The following is a 15,387-nucleotide window of genomic DNA, read 5'->3' as shown; positions in this document are numbered from 1 at the left end:
CCTTATCTCTCAGTCTATTTCTACTTCAAACGACTCCAGGTATTTAAAATACTAAAAGGGAATATAAAGTCTGATTGAAACTGAAAAATACATGAGGGTGGAGGGCTTGAGAGGCGATGGATTAGATCCCTTCATTTCCTTTTGGTAATCCTAAACGCAGCTATCTCTGGCTCTCTAATCTCCTCTAGAGTCGGATTACAGCCCATTTGAGCAAGTGCAGTTGGAATTAGGAGATGACAGGGGTGCAAAGAAAATACAAAGGAAAACTTTTTATATAACCAAGATGTTGTGATCGCCCCGAAGGGTCAGCTCTAACCCTAGTGGCCAGTGTGCGTGAAGAACAGGTTTGCGATACGACAGACAGACTGGCAAAGGCTCTTCTGATTAACGTTTTCGATTGACAACGTTTACTCTTTATTGCATTACGTTAGACGTTTGGTTTCCAAGTGCGAGAGCACCCAAAATGTAAATGATTTTCTATTGATTTTAGCTTCTCAAAGCCAAGGACTACAGCTGAATCTCTTCAGCATATTTTATTTCTGACAGGACCTGCCAGCACTGGCGTTCTCAGCCTCAGCAACAGTTAGACAGTAACATACATGTAGCTGTAGAAGTAATCAACGTCATAAACTGACCAAAACGAATATTTATCGAATGACATAGTGTGTGTCTCTGAACAAATGAAATCCACATCAAATTACACTAGGTTGTGCGGGGCTGTTTAAACCATCTCTGATAGTTGATTGCAATTGAATATGCCACCAGGTATATTTAAGATTAAAGCTTTATTTTGAAAGGCTTGTAATCCTTTCCGAGAGATTTTGTTGATATAAGACTTCATTGGCAAGTGATTGTGGCTTGTACAGATCCGACCTTTCCAGGATGCAGGGTGCAGGTCTCCTAGCTGAGAAATGCTGCTCGTCAATTTATTGTGGAGTCTTTGCAGGCTCGCCGAGTATGAGCTCAAGTTCAGGAATTTATTAAAAAGGTTACAATTAGTGGTTCAATCGCCAAAGTTGGGGACGTGGTATTTTTATATTGGGCGAAATACATGATTTAATTATACTCCAAAAACAAATTAAGGACAGGCCTTCTACACAAATTGGAGGCAGCTAAATGCTCTTTTGTGCCCGCAGCCCTGGGGTTGTTAAAGAGGCTGCTGATGCATGAGAAGGAAAGTGACTGATTTAACTCATTGGGATTCAGGGAGCGACCTGCCCTCTTTTGAAAAAAAAAAGTGGTGGGGGGAGGGGAGGAGGGGGAGACACACACACAGAGTCTTGCTTTACTGAGCTGAGAGAGCTGCTGAATCCCAAGCAGAAACTATTAGAAGAGACACCGCATCGTGTCTCTTTCCTGCATTTAAACAATGAAAGAAATCCATTACTGCCAGCCGGCAGAGCGGTATTTTCATCCATTCTGAACCATGGAGAATAGGAGCAAACAAGTACTAAAGGCAAAGCAAACCCTACCTGGGATGAGGATTACTCACTTTAGCGCTGGCTGTAAGTACAAACCTCCTGCTGCAATTTTAGGGCGATGCTGCGAGGGGTGTTTTTGTTTTGTTTTTCCTTTTTTTTTTTTCTTTCTTTTTCTTTTTTTTTTTAGGAGTCTGCTGCTTTGTACGTTCCTGAACCCAAGGTGGAAAGGAAAGGAAAGGAAAGCCCTGCGCTTCCTTTGGGCGGTTGGGGACGGACCACCCTGCACATGTTGGCCATTGCTGGTGCCGCAGTAGCTTAACACAGTGGAATGTCAGGTCGCATCGCAGTTTTAGGGGGGATTTGCTAGATCTATTTTCAACTGTGTTGGAAGGTCTTTTCTGGCCCGCGTGCAATTTTTTGTAAGGCAACGTGGTCGTGCTCTGAGTCTAGCCCCTTCGGCACATCGTGGGGGTCTGAGTCCACCCAGCTTGAAGGAATTCCGGGATCAAAATCGCTTTCCCGTTTTGCAAACGCCCTTGTGTTGGCCGGATTTGATTTCACTATCCTGAGATCAATACACCCGTTCTCCCCCCCACCTAATCGCCTTTTCTATGTGAGCGCGCCTGGGAAACCGGATCGGTTAGGGGAAAGCTTTTGAATCCGTGGGGGGAAAATGTAAGAGAATTCCGCCGGTCCATGCTTTCTTTGTGTGGTGCTGAAGCCGCGGAGCTGCTTTGTGCTTTGGCAGGAGAAAATGGCGAGTCCTATTGTGTTTAGGCCATTTTCTTCCGGTACAAGGGTCCCCCCCAAATCCTAAATACTTCAAGGCTCCTTTGAAAGAAGCCACCGACCCTATGAAGTGTGAATGGCTGCAGCACTGCTTTTCACCCCGCCGCCGGTACCGCGCGTTTGAGTTTGCACCTATTTTCTTCTGAGAGCGCGAGGGGGCAATTGGTAGCCCAGGGCTCCGAAGCCACTTGCATTGAAATGGGAATTGCAGGCGCGTTTGCAGATGGGTTTCTTTGCATACAAGAAATTAGAAAGCGCGGGCGGTGTTTTATACTTGGGGGGGGGGGGTTAATTGTCTTTATATGTTAAGCAAGAACACTGAATAACCCAGACGGGAAAAATTCAACTGGGAAAAGGGTGATCCGGCAATGAAATGGTCCTGAATGTCTCTTGCAACTTATTAAAGCTTTAAAAGTCTGTAGTTGTAATCAACTATTTTTAAACAGGAAAGGGATTTTTATATACCGATTGCATTGCGAGTCTCTGAGTAGTATTTTAGATTCTGAGTAATATTTTAGATTCGTGCATATTTTATGTCCGCTATAAAATATAAAGAAATGGTGGTTTTCCAATAACTTCAATTAAGGTTATGTATGTTCGCTCCCTGAATCATAGTTGAAAATCACTTCTTAATTTCCACGTTAATCCGTTTAAAGAAATAGTTAAAGAGCCCTAGATTTGAAGAGTATCGTGCTTAATAGTCAACATTTCATTATGATTTTGAAGTATCGAACATTTGTCAGCTATTAAAAACAATAAATTATAAATAAATGCAAATTCCCCCACCTGTGTTCAGTGTTCTGAATTGGAAAAATAATAGACTTCATTTTAAAAGTGCCCTGGAGAAACTTGCAGTTTACTTCGCCATTTGACAACAACTTCAAATGTATTATTGAGTTTGTGCAAATACACAGCGATTTACATTCTTTAAAATGTAGCATTCATCTCCCATCATGCAGATCAAAACCATGGACAGCGAACGGATATTAAACTAAAATGGGAAAGGAATATCACGCTAGAAAATATAGAGTAAAGCGACCACAGGATAATATTCAAAATACACACGTGAAAATAATAAGAAAACCAGCTGCTCTGTCTTTCTCAATACGTGTGGTTTCAATTTCTTGTAACAGTAAAGGTTTCAAAAACAAAAGATGAAGGAAGTGGCATTTCTAATTTTGCTGCATAGCAATCCGCCTTCTATTCTATTGAATTAGTATTTATAAGACTTTCAACCGTTGTTACCTGTTACGGAATTTAAAAAGATCAACCCACTCTGCATCTGTGTGCTTTTCTTACACGCAGAGACAAAAATAAATCTACAATTCAATTCTAATATCAGCTGAGTGACATTGGTGTAAATTAAATTGATTTTATCAGTGACCAGGTTCCACAATTGGAAAAATTAAATGCCACTTTGACAGACAAGGATAATATGGAACAGAGCTATCAAACAGCTCCTTAAAAAATAATCTAGATATCGAAGGGCTGCTTTCCTCACCCCACTACATTATATCATAACATTTATTTTGCCTGACTGCGATACCGAAATTATTGAAACAATTGTTTGATGCAGCGAGACTGGGGTGATGAGTCATCGAATTTATTCCATAGCAAATCTACAGCCATAGCTCTAAGGCAAATTTCCTTTTCGTTTTGATCATGCCTTTATTTGAGCTGCCTTTTCAAACCCTTTTAAATCCTCCCAAACCAGTCAATGCAGAAATATGCACAGAAAGCTCTCACGCGCACTCGGGAGTTTCAATACATCCGAGTTTAGGAAAGGCGAGTTATGGATGTAGAGGCCTTACCTCGACCTACACGATTTATAAATACACTTTTCCTCTAAATCATTTAACTATAACATTCGATTTTGTTTTAAACAAGCATCCATTTGGGTGAGGCCTTGAGCGCATCTAGATTCTTTGGAATTTGGGTTGTTGCTTTGCTTTTAATATCTAAACAGAGTTACTCGATACTCAAAAAGATAGCTATCTATAAATATCCTACTTCCAGTTTCTCTGAATAGGATCTCTGGATGACATGGATAGATCTAACCATTAAAAAAAAGTTTCTCCTAGTAATATGAAGAGAAGGTGTTTTATATAACCTGCTTAGGTTTGCTCAAACCCTGAATGTTTCAAAGGATATAGGTTAAGGCCATACTGGTTTCATTTGTGAGTCTGAATTTCAGATCACTGTTATTCAGGACAGCGTCTGTTTCGGTCTGATGAATCAGTCCGCTGGAGGATACGGGTAAGGGGTGGCTGTTCGGAATACAGAGAGTTTTAGGAGACTGACTGGATCAGAACTAGGTTGCAGTCTGCGGTGAAACGGTGGTTAACGCATGGGCTGTAGTGAGCTAGCGGATCCTGTTGTCAAACCACAGCGAATGACGCTATAAGCCCCAAAGCGGTGCCGCGGTGAAGGGGATCTCACTGAATTCAGCTATTTCCCGGGGAAGGGTTGAATGGGGTGAGGCTGGGATTAGGAGCCACTTTGCTGCTGTCAATGTGCAGATTAAGGCGATACTGAGGCTGGGGGAGCTGCGCTGGGCTCGACCTTTCACCTCCCCCTCCGAAGTGGGAGAGTTTGCTGGCGAGAGAGCTGGTTTGTGGGGCTCGGGTGAGATTCTCTCGCCCTTGACGGCCCCGGGCTGAGCAGCTCAGGGCTGAGATCCTGCCGGGTTCGCTCTGGTTTCAAGGACACGGAGAGATGATCAGGACTTTGGGAGCCAACATCTGCCTGGCTGGTGACGTCAGCAGCCCCGTGTAATCCTCTTGTACTGAAGGCAGATGCCTTATTTGTTTGGCTGGAGAGCCATTAATCCCTAATTCGGGATCAGCAAGCGAGGGGGAAAGACCAGACCGCGCCACCCCCACCCCCAAAAAGCACCCAGCACCGAAGAGGACCCTCACCTCGCGTTCTCTGCGGGCTCCGGCGCTGCTAGGGGAAAAGCTTGAGCTCTCCGCAGGTTTGAACCTTTCTTTTTGTTTAGCTGGTTTTTCATTTTTGTGTATGTGGGGGGGGGGGGGTAGAGGGGTTGTTATGGGGGAGTGCTCGGATTTTCCGGACGGATTTCGCGCTCGGCTCGTGTATTCTGAATGCACCTAAACTAGGGGGATCGAGGAGGGAACCTTTTGTTGCCTTTTTTTTTTTTTTTTTTTTTTTTTTTGGATGCCCGTTTGTGGCTGAGGTTTGCGAGCTCTGGAAAGATCCTCTCTGGCTCGAACGGTGTCGTCGACTGGAAAATTCGCTTTGCTTACATAGAAACTCAAATGCGGGGCTGCTCCCCCATCCTTCTCCTGGCCCCGGCTCTGGGCTCCGGGGAAAACTCCCGTCCTTCACTAGCTCTTCTGCCTGGCTGAAGGGGCAGCTCAGGAAACTCGATTTCTCCGTTTATCTCTCCCTATTCAGTGTATCCCCCCCCCCCACACACACACACACACTTCTCCTGATCAGCCTCCCCTCTCCTCCTTTGTCATTTGCATATATTAGCCAGTGCTTTGCGGGCGGGCTGGAGCGCGATTCCCCCCCCCCCCCTTTCTAATTCTCGTGCTTTGTCTGTTTTCTAGGAGATCACACTCCGGATCTATGATGGTCAGGGCAGGAGCAGCGTCCCTACGTCCCGTACGCACAGAAGCTGGTGTGCAACTGAAATCCTTGGGAAACCAAACTCCTGGACCCACCCATTTCCGTTGCCAGAATGGAGCCGCGCTCGACTAAAGAAATAGCCCAATGTGCCTTCTCTCTCTCTCTCTTATCTCTCCCACTGAAGCTAAACTTCAGAGGCCACCGGTAAAGATCAACTTGCCCAGTTTTAGGGCACTGATCGCATTCAGACTGGGTAAAACGCTTTGCACAGCAACCCTCCTTGGCTCAGGGATGCCGTCCGAATCAGTCTGGATTTGATGCCCGTTAAAAGGGCAGTAAAAGCGTAGGTTGTTTTCCTTCCTTCCTGCACAGTAACTCTAGGCAGGCCAGATGGGCTGTCCTTAGCCTCCCGGGAACGGGCAAGTGCGATCGGGTTAATTTTCTCCGCTTTACAAAGAAAGATGACACCTCCTGCCCTTTCATTTTTCAGCGCTCCTCTTCCGAAAACCTTCCTAGCGGAGAGGAGCTGGAGATGCTGGGCCTGTCTCCGATGCACAGAGTGCCAAAGCCAGCGTGTGTGGTGGGGGGAGGGGCGCAAACCCTGCCTTAAAAAAATAAATTTGAGAAATCAAAATTAGAGCAAAACCAGATTCTCTATTTCAAGCGAAGAGAAAAAGGCTTGCCAAATTAGAGCAGCAGCTTAGGAAGCGGCACTCACACTTCACAGACCCCTGGCCCTTGGAAATAACAGATGGGCTAGGAAGACAACTCGGACATGACTAACCTTCAGCCCAGGCCTGGAGGACGAGCGGGTGGGGGAGGAGGGATCTACCTTCCTTGCAAAGATCAGTTGCTATTTTGTTTCCGGAGTGAAAGATGCGAGGCTCTGACTCTCCGTGTTCACAGCGGACCTTGATTTAATGTCATACAATTAAGGCACGCGGTGAATGCCAAGAGCGGAGCCTGAAGCCAGCATTGAAGATCTGACCATAGCACAAACCAACCCAAACACAACAGTAAAATAAAAACAGGCGAGACACAAGAAATAAAAGTCCACAGTCACTCACCTAAGAAAATCTAGACTGAATAGGAATGCACAGCTCGAATGGCTAAGTCCTTTGGGGAGGAAATGAACGCTGCCACTGGGTAAAGCTTTTGCAAGGGGCAGTTGTCCGGAGAAGGCTCTGTGGACTTGCTGGTTTATTATAGGCAATACAGCAGCAGTGCTTTAGCAGGAGAAGTAGGTTACTCGTTTGCTTCTCTGGGCTAAACAGTGTAAAGTCCATTAAAGAGACACATTATGTATTGTCATCCTCTTGCCAGGATCGTTTATTATGCAGCTTCCTGCCAACCGGCCAGAAGCATTAAACTAGGAATGCCCGATGGTTATTTTGTCCCCTTTGTGAGGCTTCTTGACATTCTAGTCTACCTGATTGGACTTGCAGTCCAACTAACATGATACTGAAGAAATTAAAGAAGCCAAGCAATTCTAAACGTCAGAGGGCCTGGAGGAGAAGGTTTCACAGCTAGGGAAGCTTGAAAGGACAGAGAATCTGACTTCTGTTGAGATGCTTTGGGTGGAGGTCTTAAAATGTCCTACGCGTGAGAGTAGGGTAGTTAGACATGGGAGTGCTGGAGCTAGGGGGAGAAGCCAGGGCTCAGAATGTAACTCTTGCTGAATGTCTTTGTTTAGCCAGGCCTAAGCCTGCAGAGGAACAAAGGCGGGAGACAGACTCTGCTCAGGTCCCATCGGCAGCCGCCGGAGCCCGTCCGCTGTCCATGGTCCTGAAGGCAGCTCTTGCGCTTTATTCTCCTGCTCGGAACTGCAAGACTCCGGTTCACTCTGACGCTAACTAATTCGCATCAGGAAAATACATTCGATAGCGGGAGCCGGGCTGTACCAGCTCGCGCTTTGCGATCCAGACCAGTACTGGATACTCTGACCAGAAAAACAGTCGATTTGATCAGGGCTACTTTATTTTCCTCCTCCCACCCTTGAATCGTTTTACAATTGCGGACACAAGTATATTTCATTCACACAGGATCCGGTCTATACCTGAAAGGCACCAGTGAAAAAGAGGGTGTGACTATCCCATACCTAACGTTTAGCAACAGAATTTTGTAAAGCAGGATTATTGTATTACCCATTCTGACATTAATCTAAAGCCCTCTAACCGCTTCCCCCAAAATAACAGGTATCAGGCACCATATTGATTGTCAAGCGGATAATAGAACTCAGAATGCGTCTGTCTACAAAATGCAACGTTACAGCGCCAGAATCTATTGATTCTTGGCGTTTGACAGAGGATGCCAGCCGCTGAGAAAGTGCATGCCTTTAAAATATGCCACTGCGGGAGAAAGGAACATTAAAATAAGCGATATAGGGTCTGCAAAATAACTGCAGCTAATGAAGGCTCAGGTATTTATAGGACACACTGCTACTTAATCTAGATTAATATATAGGGGCAGGAAAGCGGATTACCTCCTACACACTGCCTGTCTGAACATTAGCATGGCAGGGTACCGAGGGCGCAAGCACATGCTGCTGCTAATAGCAATAGAGGCGGGTGATAACTTTTCACAGCACATTTAGTCATTTGCTAAGGAGATCAGGACACTCCCCAAACCCTGATCTCTTTTGCAGATGAGGTGAAAACTACCTTTTCCCGCTATTCTGGTCATTGGGGCCTCGGTCCTGGCGCAGTTGAAGTCAACGAATAAATTCCCATGAACTTCAGTGGGAACAGAAACCGGCTGCTGTCCGTGGTAGAGGCCGGTTAACTTTGGCATATTACGCCCGCCCCCCCCCCCCCAGTTTAGCCTAATATATTTAAATAATTCAATAGGCCAACACAGCCACCTCCCGGCATTTAGGTGTAAATATAACAAACATAGGCACCATGAGCTGTTCTATGCTTTTAGAAGCAGAACAAGCATGTTAGAAGTGGACCCCTGATTCCGCAAGTCCTCACTCATGCGAAAGAAACCACTGGTTGCAGTGGGAGTTTTGCCTGAGTGAAGACTTCAGCTCGGGCCCATTACATTCACCACAACAGAGAACAATGACCTCCCTGCCTTTGCCCTCTCCGAAGCTTTTCACAACTGAACTCTCTTTGGGCTTTCTGACACAGATGAGTCAAAACTGACAGGTGCAGACCCTTTCCTGGGAGCTGATCGAACAAATGGAAGTTTTAATTTCGTGCCCACTTTTTCCTTTTTAAAAGCCCGAACTGTTAATGCTTTGAGACTGCATGACTTATGTTTACAATTCGTTGTAAACAGCTTTCCAGTATTTAAGAAAAATGTAATTCTTGGAACAATAAAATAACCATCCAGACCTACGCATCATTGTATATGTATATCTGAGAACATATACTATTTTGTTTAATCCATTAAAATCTAACACAAGTTCTAACTCTGTTCAGGAATAGATTCTAAATTTATAAGTTAACTAAGCAATATAAAAGCGTAGCTCTGAAACATTAAATTAATTGGTTTAAGGATTTCAAATGCTAGATTACCCCAGTGGTGAAACCCGCCTCTCTTTCGCATATGAATTAAGTAAATCATATATACTATTAAATGTATACTGTGTAATACCAAATAGGGTATATACATGAAGTGTCAAATAAAAATGGGGAAGTATTTTAACCGACTCATTAATTGGGCAAGAGGAATCCTGATATTTTCTAAATGGTAATAATATAGTGATTGCAACTGGACAGTATGCTATGATCTAGAGGAACCATGAGCTCATAAAGAAATGTTCTATTAAAGGTTGAATAATTCCAAGTCTGATGATATTTTTGAATCCTTCAGAATACTGATAAATTCTCTCGTTTGAAAATAATCTCAGAGTTTACTATTTACCATCTTCCTTCCTCTTTCAAAAATGGAGTCAAAAGTTCTGCTCTCAGCAGTTTTTACTCAGTGCAGCATAATGTCCCTTCCCAACTCAATGAAGGCTTCCCTGTGGGAGGCGAGCAGAGAGATTTGTCTTGGAGCCCCCTCTGCAGTCAGAAGCATTTAGATTCGTGTTTATTTGGTTAAAGTTAAAGCTTCTTGGAGAACAGTCATGTCCAGTGAACCACTCCTATTTTGTTTGAGTTGAAGCAAGGCTGCACCATCGGGAAAACGTATGCAGGCGTATATTTTCTTATTTCACTCTAGCTACCCAGAGCAGAAAACTTAAACCAATTCGGTACACTGCGTAGGTTAGTTAACTAGGTCATGGCACCCTCTATTGGCCAAAAGAGGAAGAACATCGATTTACAAATGTGTTCAATGACATCTAGGAAAATAATCCGAAACTAAACATTACATAGTAACGTAATACTTAGAATAATCTTAAATACTTTGCAATTTAAAGGACTGAGAGATAAACCGGCCGCTTGGAACCCGAGGATTTCCCTCTATTGTCTTGAGGTCACAAAGCGGGATGGCGACTTCAGGGAGAAAAGGTGTTGCGGAGTTCTAAATTCTAGAACGTTTGGTTTGCAGACCAGTACCAAGCCCTCCAGAGACACTCAGGAGCATGGGACTGAGATTAAAGCCTGGGAGCTGAACAAAGTAAAACAGACGGAAGGCAAGATATTGCCCAGTTAGACAACTCAGGAGAGAGTTCCAGTGTTGACATTTTAAATGTGGCGTAGGATACCTGAAATTACACAGGTAAGTGGCGGGAAGACCAAAGAAAACTCTACCACCGAATTTGCCCTCTTGAATTTATTTAATCCTATCCTGAAATCCTCACGAATAGGATCCTCAGATTTCAAAGGGTGGAAGAAAAGGGGAATAAAGCATACTTTCAACCTACCAAAGACTAGTCTGTGACAATGGCTTTTACAGTCAGACAACGACCCAAAATAAAAGAGGGGTCCAACAAGAACTAGCAAAGGAATGACATAAGATTCATGTCCCAATCCCTGCTACACATACACAAACTTCATTGCTTCGATTGCATTATCGAGCTCTGCTGATGTCAATTTACTGCCATAAATAGTGATATAATACCAGGTTGTAAATTTGGATCTAAAAGAAATTAAGTCTATCTTAAACTATTGAGAGGTATAGTTAGAAGATAGTACAGTTGTGCTACAGCAATGTATTCTTTCACAAATTAAATATCTGACACGATTCCTTTTTAAAAAGCAGCACAGTTGGAAATAGGGGGAAGGAGAAGCTTGTTTTATAGTTACACTTCTTCAAATGTTCTATATAAATTGGTATATATGTACAGCTGTATTACTTGAATGTTTTGACTTACTAAATTATAATAGGACCATAAATACACTTGAATCCTTTTCAAATAAAAGAATACAATGTAGTAATTATATCAGTACTGATGTAATGAAGTTCATTTATTGTTCACACTGATTTGAGGGACTAGTTTATAATAAATCCTCCAGAAATAAAATTTGATGTATTAAATTGTGTCAGTATGCAATGCTTAAATGATACTCACTTTAATGTAAACTAAGGTTTTACATGAAAATACTTAATATCTAATTTAACAATGTTAAATCAGTCCCTAGCAATTATACTTTTACAAGTTTTTTTGCACTAGAAAATATCAAATTAACTATATTATTCATAAATTGGTAAACCTATTGTAAATTTCCATCAATCTCTAGGGAATGCAGCAGATAAATTTGGAAACAGAAAAGAAAAAATTGTATGCAAAGGTTTGTGCTAGGGCATTTCTCCCTCAGCAATTACAACTGAAACTTCTATGAAAATTACTTTGCAGTTATTTTAACAGAGAAAATAATTAGAATATGTAGGTCTTTTCTGCCTTTGATAATGACACATTTTACTATTGTTAGTGTACATCACAGTACAGAACACTTCAGTGAAAGAGCTTTTTGCACTGTTCTCCAAATGTATAACCCTCCTCAGGATAATATCCAGAGTTCACCAAACCTATAACAACACATTAATATGAAGGGATGTTTTGAACCCTTCTAAGTTCTATAATTAATTACACTATTAAAAGCACTCAGAGTGCAAGAGAGTCAATCAAGTCATTTTCAAAGAATGTACAGGTCACTACAAAATATTTCTCACCCGCAAAGTGTGTTTTTCCCCTTAAAACTTAAAGAATTTTGTGCAGTAGGTTGGTTTCTTTGGGTCATATACTCCTTCTTCATTCAGTCCATACAACTGCCTTTAACTTCAGTGGGAGCTGTGAGTGTAAATTGAGGGGAACATATATAGTGAACACAGTTAAAAGTGTATCCTTTACATTTTTACCATGTTTACTTAATGAGACTTAAGATACTCAGATATACTGGGTGAAATCCTGGCCCTATTGCAATAGATAGCAACACTCTTATTGACTTCACAGGGTCAGGAGTTCATCCTCAGTCCTTCCTCAGGCAGATGCCTCTTGAATTCTATGGGAATTTGTACAAATTAGGTGAAAAGCAAGTAAAAGTATCAAGATATGGTCCTCAGTATTTAAAAAGAGAATTTAAAAAATGTAACCATTTTAAAAGATTCAAAGTTTTCCCACCCTTTGTTGTATACAATATCCCATATATCATCAGAGCAAATAGTCTGAGTTTAAAAGACAAAATACAAAATGAATAGCTTTATATAGGTCTCCCTGCCCTATTGTCTGCATTTTGAGCTGACGTTAAATATTAGATATTCTACTACACTTAAACTAAGAAATGCAAAGGCTGCAGATCAGAAATATTTCCATATCCTGGAAAAGTTGCCGAGGAACCTGAAACCTAGATCTATTGGGTTACAGGAAGGAAATGTTAGTCTTAGTGTTCTCAGCATAAAATCTAAACAGTTTTTAACTGGTCCCCAAACATGCAGCTGCATCTGTTTGTGCACACAGCCCCCTGCAGTTAAGGCATGTAAAAGACCAGATTTAGAAATGCAATTTGGTAACTGTACATCTAACTACCTGGGTTTGAATATGCAAAACAGACACCTGCACATGACATAGAGACAAAAAAGTAATATTAAAAACAAAGCAGTTCATAACAGTAATAGATAGTATATCCCCCTGTCTTAGAATCTGATTCAGGAAAGCATTTAAGTACGTGCTGCAAATTAAGCACATGCTTAAATCCAACTGATTTCAATTTAAGCATGTGATTAAGTGTTGTCCAGAGTATGGATGCTTTCCTCACTCATGACTGACATATCCGCAAAACACTTATGCATGTGCCTACTCCCATTTTGTTGAATGGGGCAGTTCACAGGCATAAAGTTATTCACATGTAAAATAGTTGCTAAGAATGAGACCTACATTCTCATTATATACAGACCACTCTATAGCCAAGTACAGCCAATTCAATGTACCCCCACACAATAATGAATATAAACAAAAGACAACATTAATGCAACGTTAAGGTTGTGACCAAATTCATGGAAAACAGAGCTGGACAAGAAATGGTTTTCCCATCCTGTAAAAACTGGCAAGATAGCATAAGATTTTTCCAACCCAGATAAAGACGAAAAGTCAAAATCTCAATTTTTTTTAAACTGAAAATCAAAACATTTTCATTTCAAGTCATTCACAATGTTTTCTTTTGATCATTTTGAAATGTTTTGGTTTGATTTTGCTCCCCCCCCACTTAATTTTCCCACCTTTTTTGGGATACATTTACTACAATTTCAAATCAAAAAGTCATCTTGACTTGAAAAAACAAAGAACTTTCCAGTTCAAAAATGTCAAAGTGGGACATTGACAATTTCAAACCTTTTTTCCCCAATAATTTCTCTACTCAGGAGATTTGCTGAAACTCATCCTGTTTCAGGATCCGTTTCAGTTTCAACGAATCAGCATTTTTTGATGAAACATGAATAGAAAATACAAATGTAGTCTGCTCGAAAATTCTTTGAACTAACAAGAGAACACTTCATCGCTTACATTTAGCTAACTACACACTAACTACAATAGCGTCACATGCATATTCAGTACATTCATGTTTAAATGTAAGTCTGTAGACTAACAGTTTTTGTAAGTCCACAAAAATTCGAGGTGCATCAATAGTGATCCCTTTCTCTCTCTTGCATTCTCTCTCTCACACACACATTTATATATATATATATATATATATATATATATATACAAACACACACACACACACACACACGTACCACAATATATATGAATCCTAAACACCACTGCCTGATTATTTGAAAATTGCATGTCACTCAGGTTTGTTATACCATCACCAATTTTTTTTCAACCAAGGTATTAATCATCAATGAAAATTATGTCTAACCCAAGTTTACCCCAAGTTATTTTTCCTCAAACTTTGGGCAGAGGCCAATCATGGACAACTGCACCTGAAGATGAGAACACTTTGGAATATTATAACTGTAAACAGAGGAATCTAGAAACTTTTAAACTTTGTTTACACCCTTAGTTATACAGGCAATGCCAGAGGCCCAGTAGAATATATGCTCATGTAATGTACATTATATGATGTAGCTCATATTATGGATGTGAAAGAGCAGAGGTGAAGGGCTGTACTTCTCAAGGTGCAAGGAAAATGCTAGCATGTTGGGAGTTTGGGAGAGCAGAATTTGATTGTTTTATTAGAAGGAAAGAAATCATGTGCCAGAGAAAGAGATTAGCTCTGAAATGAGATATATTAGTGAGAACTAGAAATTATGGGCCAGTGAAAAGAAAGGGGGAGTGAGACAATATACAAAGTGAATGAATTAGATGAAGAGAAATCAACCAACTATTTCAGATGTTTGGGTGGAAGAGATGGGAAGGATGCAAGAGAGAAGAATACTCAGCATAGAGAGGAATACAGCTGCAAAAAAGATGTGACTATTTTATTGAATTTTTAAATACATTTGTTTCAGTCATATTCTCATCACTTATGTTGGCCTTCTGCTGACATTTGTGCAATTGAGTTGTAATGTTTGCTGAAAATCAAAAATTCAAAGTTCTCTGGGCAGAAATTCATAAAAAACACACAAAAAATGTCTTGACATGTAACAGTTCATGCTGGAAATGCTTGAGCACTTATCTAATCAGGGAGATGAAATAATTCCATCTGGTAAGTAACCAATGCAGCTCATGTGAATGAATGATGAATATATATAAAGAACTGTTCCTGATCAATCCAGAAAATTAAAACGTCCAGTGAACACATTTGAGGACATTATGATCTACTCATACATTTGTCAGAATAAATTATTGTAAAATATTTATTCTGCTTTAAATAGAATGTAGAAAGAAGTTTGGTATTTGAGACATGTGGATGGGATGGTGAATGTGAAGAGATGAGATCAGAAAGGTTGTGGGGAGGTAAAAAGTCTTGAATGCTTGGATTGAGATTTCATCCTGAAGTATTAAATGAACAAGAATCCAGGGGAGGTTTCACAGGATGAGGAAAACAAATTCTTGCTTCCATTTCTGCATAACAGACCAGCTGCTACTCAAATGAAATATTTTGAAACTTATGGAGACCATGATGAAGGGAATTACAGTAGTCAAGATCACAGAAGATGAAGACATGGACAATTTCAGTGGCATCACTGAGATAGTGTTAGATATTTCAGAGATGAAAGCAAACAGGGTTGCAGACCAAAAAAGGAAGAG

The 15,387-nt window shown here is 41.2% G+C and overlaps 1 long non-coding RNA gene across 1 annotated transcript; it reads left to right on the top strand.

Annotated features, from left to right (window-relative positions):
• Window positions 1-1,311: 1,311 nt before the first annotated feature.
• On the top strand, window positions 1,312-11,234 carry LOC128831114 (uncharacterized). The gene is made up of 3 exons (XR_008443758.1): window positions 1,312-1,505; window positions 5,786-6,147; window positions 10,174-11,234. It is a non-coding gene; the product is annotated as an uncharacterized LOC128831114 (long non-coding RNA).
• Window positions 11,235-15,387: the final 4,153 nt, after the last annotated feature.

The sequence above is a fragment of the Malaclemys terrapin genome, chromosome 2, assembly GCF_027887155.1.
Source record: "Malaclemys terrapin pileata isolate rMalTer1 chromosome 2, rMalTer1.hap1, whole genome shotgun sequence".
Taxonomy (NCBI): Eukaryota; Metazoa; Chordata; order Testudines; family Emydidae; genus Malaclemys; species Malaclemys terrapin.
This window is presented reverse-complemented; position numbering and strand designations above follow the sequence as displayed.